The 5,136-nt window shown below is 48.2% G+C and overlaps 1 pseudogene across 4 annotated transcripts; it reads right to left on the bottom strand.

Moving 5' to 3' along the window:
* Window positions 1–1,489: 1,489 nt before the first annotated feature.
* LOC147889111 (exocyst complex component EXO70B1 pseudogene) lies at window positions 1,490–4,347 on the bottom strand (annotated as a pseudogene). Of its 4 annotated transcripts, none has more exons than XR_015542884.1 (2): window positions 3,814–4,347; window positions 1,490–3,670 (listed from the first exon to the last, which is right to left on the bottom strand). The product of XR_015542884.1 is annotated as an exocyst complex component EXO70B1 pseudogene, transcript variant X2 (transcript). The 4 variants fall into 4 exon arrangements; XR_015542885.1 differs by having other exon boundaries at window positions 1,490–3,656; XR_015542886.1 differs by having other exon boundaries at window positions 1,490–4,121; window positions 4,226–4,346.
* Between the last annotated feature and the right edge of the window lie 789 nt (window positions 4,348–5,136).

Genomic DNA, 5,136 nt, shown 5'->3' with positions numbered 1-5,136 from the left:
TACAACCCCCCTCTCAGCTCTCCTCAGCCCTTGCCCTCTCCTCTCCTCTCCTCCTTGCTCTCCTCAGCCGTTGCACTCTTCTTCTTGCTCTCCTCAGCCCTCGCCCTCTCCTCTCCTCCTTCTTGTCTTCTCAGGCCTTGTTATATGACATATGTATTAATAATAATTACATAGATATAATATATATGTTATTAACCTTAAAAACCGAAACTCCGTAGTGCCCAACGCCGTTTCCGGCCCATTTCCATTTCCCCGTTTCCGAAACTCCTGGGAACTATGAAAGGGGGTTGTGAAATACAACAGAGAAAGGTGCAAAAGAAGGCAAGGATGCCAAGGGAGAGGGAGAGGGAGAGGGAGGGGGAACAAGGAGAGCGAAGGTGGAGAAGAAGCTGGCAACACAGAGGCAGGGAAGGAGAAGCAATCGCCGGGCAGACGGCTGGAGAAGCCTGGAGAAGCTGTGCATGAGCATGATTCTCTTCCCCCCTGGTTAATGCCCCTTACCCCTGCTTTTCACCTCTCCCCCTCTTGCCTTAACTCATTGCAAACTGAATTGGCATGTTAGTGGACAAAACTCACAGCAGTACCAGACAATGCAAGGAAAATTATTCAAGTCATCCATTTAGTATCAAGTCATAAATTATTCAAGTCATACATTTAGTATCAAGAAAGCATACATATCACAAGCATGAAACAGGAGAAGCAATTCACAAAACACAAAATCAGTGGATATACTTTCTACGTTCTTGATCTGTGAAGGGCCCCGATGTCAACCTACACATCACAAACATGAAGAAGAAACAAGAGCCAACCAGTAATTCGAATAAATGAAACTCATAAAATCAGTGCACACATTTTCCAAAAATCTTGTATAAAACTCAATTCAGCACACTGAAGAGACACTGTAAACAGGAAGACCTAAACATCTTGCTTGTAAACTATTAGCTCTCTTGCTGAGCCACAAGGATGTCTTACAGTTACTTGTCAGTCAGAATCTGAGCATTCGCATCGGACCTTCATAACAGCAGAATGGTACCGCCATATTCTGCCAACGCAGGAATGCACTACATACACTGGCCTTTACATGTGGCAAAGCTATTACCTATTTTACACAATAAATACACAATTGGTCACTTTAAGCGATGATGCACATTTGGCTGTGAGTTTGACTATACATGTGAGAATGCACAGGTCCTAAGTGTAGTTGGTAGAGATGTTGCACACTTGGAAAATGATATATAATTTTAAACAATCCATATTTGTTGATCTTTTATAATCTGTTATCTCTTATTGGATGAAAGCCTTCCAAAAAGGGGCTTTGTCCTTCTCTGTAAATGCATTGGTAGTTTCATTCATATTTCCATTTTTTCAAGAACCATAAGGATATCACTATAGGGTGCCACGTGGGCTTCCACATGGTCCACTGTTAGAGATGGGAAGGAGAAAAAGGGCCAATCTATATGCTGGTACTGCAAGGGTGGTCACAGCATACCTCGAGAGCAAATGAGCACTTGCAGCTGTCAAAGCAGAATGGATGGAAACTGAAACAGCAGCCTTAGAGGATGTCACAAGAGATCAACACTTGGAAAATAATTAAAATCACTTTATTGAAGGAAGAGGGACAGAACAGAGACAACACTACACATATCCTAGCCAGTGGAGCATTGATACACATCATGTCGTTGAGAAAGACCGCCTCCTATGGACAGATCCTGTGCCTTCCTCAAATAGGTCATTCAGAGTGCTCTCCAAATCCTCTGCACTGTATTTTGAGTACCTCTCTGGATGCCTCTCGTTATCCAAATAGTTTCGAAATCGGCCTAGAAAAGACCTATATGCAGGCAACAACATCTCTACAATAGAGATCCGCAAATCAGCACAGAGCTGCGGATCAGAAACTATCCAACTCTGTTGAGTTTTCACAACCTCCTCAAAAGCAGCATTGAACGCTCTGAACCTGTCCTTCAATACTGACCTTGAAACGCCACTGGAGAAGGAGCTTCCACTCACATGTACACCCTCATCCCTCAAGCACGATAAAACCCTTGTCCATGCCGCCCTCAGATACTGATTATGATACTGTCTCACTTTGCTCATATGTCGTCTCAACCAGTCATCCGTAAGCAAGGTGCGTACCTCTGAGGCCTTCACTTTCTGAACAATATACTGATAGTTGTTCATCAGGAACAGATGTGAAAGGGCAGTATCTCTGTACAGTTGAGCTTTCTTCTGCAGATTATCTTCAAGGAGATCCATCAAGCTGAGAATAGAAAGAGAGGACTCATCTTGCTGTCCTTCCACATGGTCGTGGGATGGAGAACTGCTATTGTCAGCACCGGAGGGTGGAAGAATCTCGGTGCTCCTGCGGTCCCCCAGAATCTGACTGAGAGTATTCACAAAACAAGACAGCAACCTTAGATAATTCATCACGTACCGAGTCAAGGGATGGACGGCACCCCCAGGGACAGGAATCCGGGCTGTGTCTCGCTTGATTGCGTTTGCAAATTCTGCAAAAGTTCCACGAGCAGCCTCTCCGAGACGATTGAGAACGTCCACTGCCTCTGACCTCAGAATTGCGCAAGAGGACCCAGAAAAGAGGGCATCGATGTCAGGAAGGAGATCCCGCAACTCTTCATACATGTCAAGAATCCTGGACAGCTTCTCAGGGGTCCTACGACCGATTGCAACGGCCTCTCCAAAGTTGAGAAGCTGCATCATTGCTCCTTTTCCAATCTCGGCAAAGCACCATTCTGAAACAGACGGTAGTCCTGCAAAGACCTCTTCACAAAGTTGCTTTTCGCTGGGAAACAGAACACCAACAGATACTTTGAGGGCCTTAATCCAACTCACAATCTCCGTCTCTAACGCTTCCCACGACATCTTCTGCACATCCTCGATGCTGAGTTTTTCCAGTCCCATTCTGTACACGCTCTCGTCCAAAATGTCTTTCCTGATCTGGACATAAACCTGGCAGCACTCGTTTTTGTAGTCGCACCCGACCATGCGCACAGCTATTTCGCTCAGATCCGGAACAATTTCACGCGGCAGCATATCGATGAGGAGCTTCAGATTTGAAATGGGGCGCGAAGTGGCCACTTCCTCTTCTCCTTCGAACGAGTCGTCCACTCCAGAAAGCGAAGCAGCGTCCTCGGACATGGAACCAAAAGACGGATTTGCCACAGGATCGAACAGCCACTCGGGATCTACAGATTCGCTGTACCTTTCGAGTAGACCTCTGAACTCGTCTTCGAGGCGAGACATGCCCAGCTGCAGGACGTTCTGCGCTTGGTCCAGCGTAGAAGTATCCCGCCGATCGCTAGACTCCCTAGACAAAGCCTTTATCAGGCTCTGTACGCTGTCGACAGCTTTCAAATAGGAAGCCGAATAAGGCACGTCCGACCTCGCCACCGTCTGCTCGGCCTCGTCGAGGGTTGCCTTAGGGTCTGCCAACGGCAATGCTGCTGCAGGGGCTGCCGGCCCTCGCTGGAGCAGCGAGCTCTCCAGCGGCTCCGAATCCATGCCTTCAGCGCAGAAATGGTGGCTTGGGGTCGATGAAGAATTCGAGAGCACACAAGCTAACAGCGTGAACGATGAGACCTAGCTCGTAGCTCCAGCGTGCCCATGGTCGTTCATCGCTGCCCGGTATTGGGGCTCCTGCTCTGCGCACGCGTCTCTGGAACGGTGAGCATCATCATCATCATCGTCGCGGGTGGAGGAGGGCAAGGAAACTTTGCAAGGGCAAGATTTGATCTTTGGGGAGGAGGGCGAGGCATGACAGGAAAAGCGCGATGATCCATGACAGGGCGAGGCACTCACGAGATGTATGTTGCGAGCTGATGCCGATGTCGTTTGTTGCAGCTTCTCCTCCACCCGCTGTCCACGCTTGCTACTCAGCCTGCCACAATGACACGATCGATGCACCAATCCTCCCTCTCTTGCTGCTTTTGCCGCCAACAGCTGCCGCTCTGCTCCTCCGTCCGGCTTCTCTAATTTCTACTGCTCCCGCGCCTTCCACAGCAAGGTCCTGTGTGGTCGTTAACGCGTCTATGCGCGTTCTCCGCTTCCGAGAGGCTTCCGGGAGTGCTTGAAAGGCACGACACGCAAGGATGCAGACGAGAAGGGACCTGGGGAAAGGCGGGAGTCAGCGAGAGGTACAGGAGCAGCAGAAGAGGAAGGAGGAGGGGAAGGCATCGCCATAGCCAGTGCCATTACACACCATTGCCATTACCATGTTCGCCATCGCCATCGCCATCGCCGTCGCCGTCGCCATTGCCATTCCCATTCCCACACTGCTTTCCTTCTTCCTTCCTTCCTTCCTTCCTTCCTTCTTTACTTTCCGTCTCCCTTTGAGGAATCTTTGTAAACACCCTTGGTCAAGTTTACAATCCATTTCTAAGTCTCTTCACACACGCCTCTCCTCTTTACCCCTTCTGTCCTTCCACGTGGCCACCCGTCCCCCCAAAAAAATGTGTCCATTTCTTCCTCGCAAGATCGTATCATCGTCCCAATACTTATTCGGTGCCGACGATGAGTTTTAATAGGACTCTCGAATGGCCCGACTCGTAGATCAACACAAATTAATGGATGTGTAAGTGGGAGGGAGAGTGGAGGGAGAGGGGGAAACGAGGAATGAAGAGGTTGAGCGAGAAGTTGAGCGGCAAGGGGAGCATAATGCTCCGGCTAAGCGGGATGGAGTCTGAGTGGGAGTGCGAGGGGGCAAGGTGAGAGAAGCTTTTGTTAATGGAGTTAATAAGGTTAATTAGGGAGGGAGGGGGGAGAGAAACTTAGGTTAATCAAGTTAATCAAGCGGGGAAATGAACTAATTAATCGAGTCCGACTAGGCTATATGTCACACATGTAACTTTTTCCACATGCGATTCCTTCAACAAAGTGAAAACCCCTCTTATCGTCCTCACAATCCTCCAAGAAATATTTTGTTGCTTGCTACTCCATGTGAGATTTCTTGCTCTCTTGTCTCACAACGCACTACATCACATGCTATAATCATTGAATCCTAGGTATTTCTAAAGAAGGAACTCATTTCAACAATGTCCACATCTTTCACATGGCACTAAAGGTGTTGACAAGTCACTCACACCTTTTCAATGAGGATAGAATAGCTTTCATGACTTACCATTG

The sequence above is a fragment of the Dipteris shenzhenensis genome, chromosome 20, assembly GCF_047967505.1.
Source record: "Dipteris shenzhenensis isolate YYH24624 ecotype China chromosome 20, Dip_SZ_1.0, whole genome shotgun sequence".
In the NCBI taxonomy this organism is placed as follows: Eukaryota; Viridiplantae; Streptophyta; class Polypodiopsida; order Gleicheniales; family Dipteridaceae; genus Dipteris; species Dipteris shenzhenensis.
This window is presented reverse-complemented; position numbering and strand designations above follow the sequence as displayed.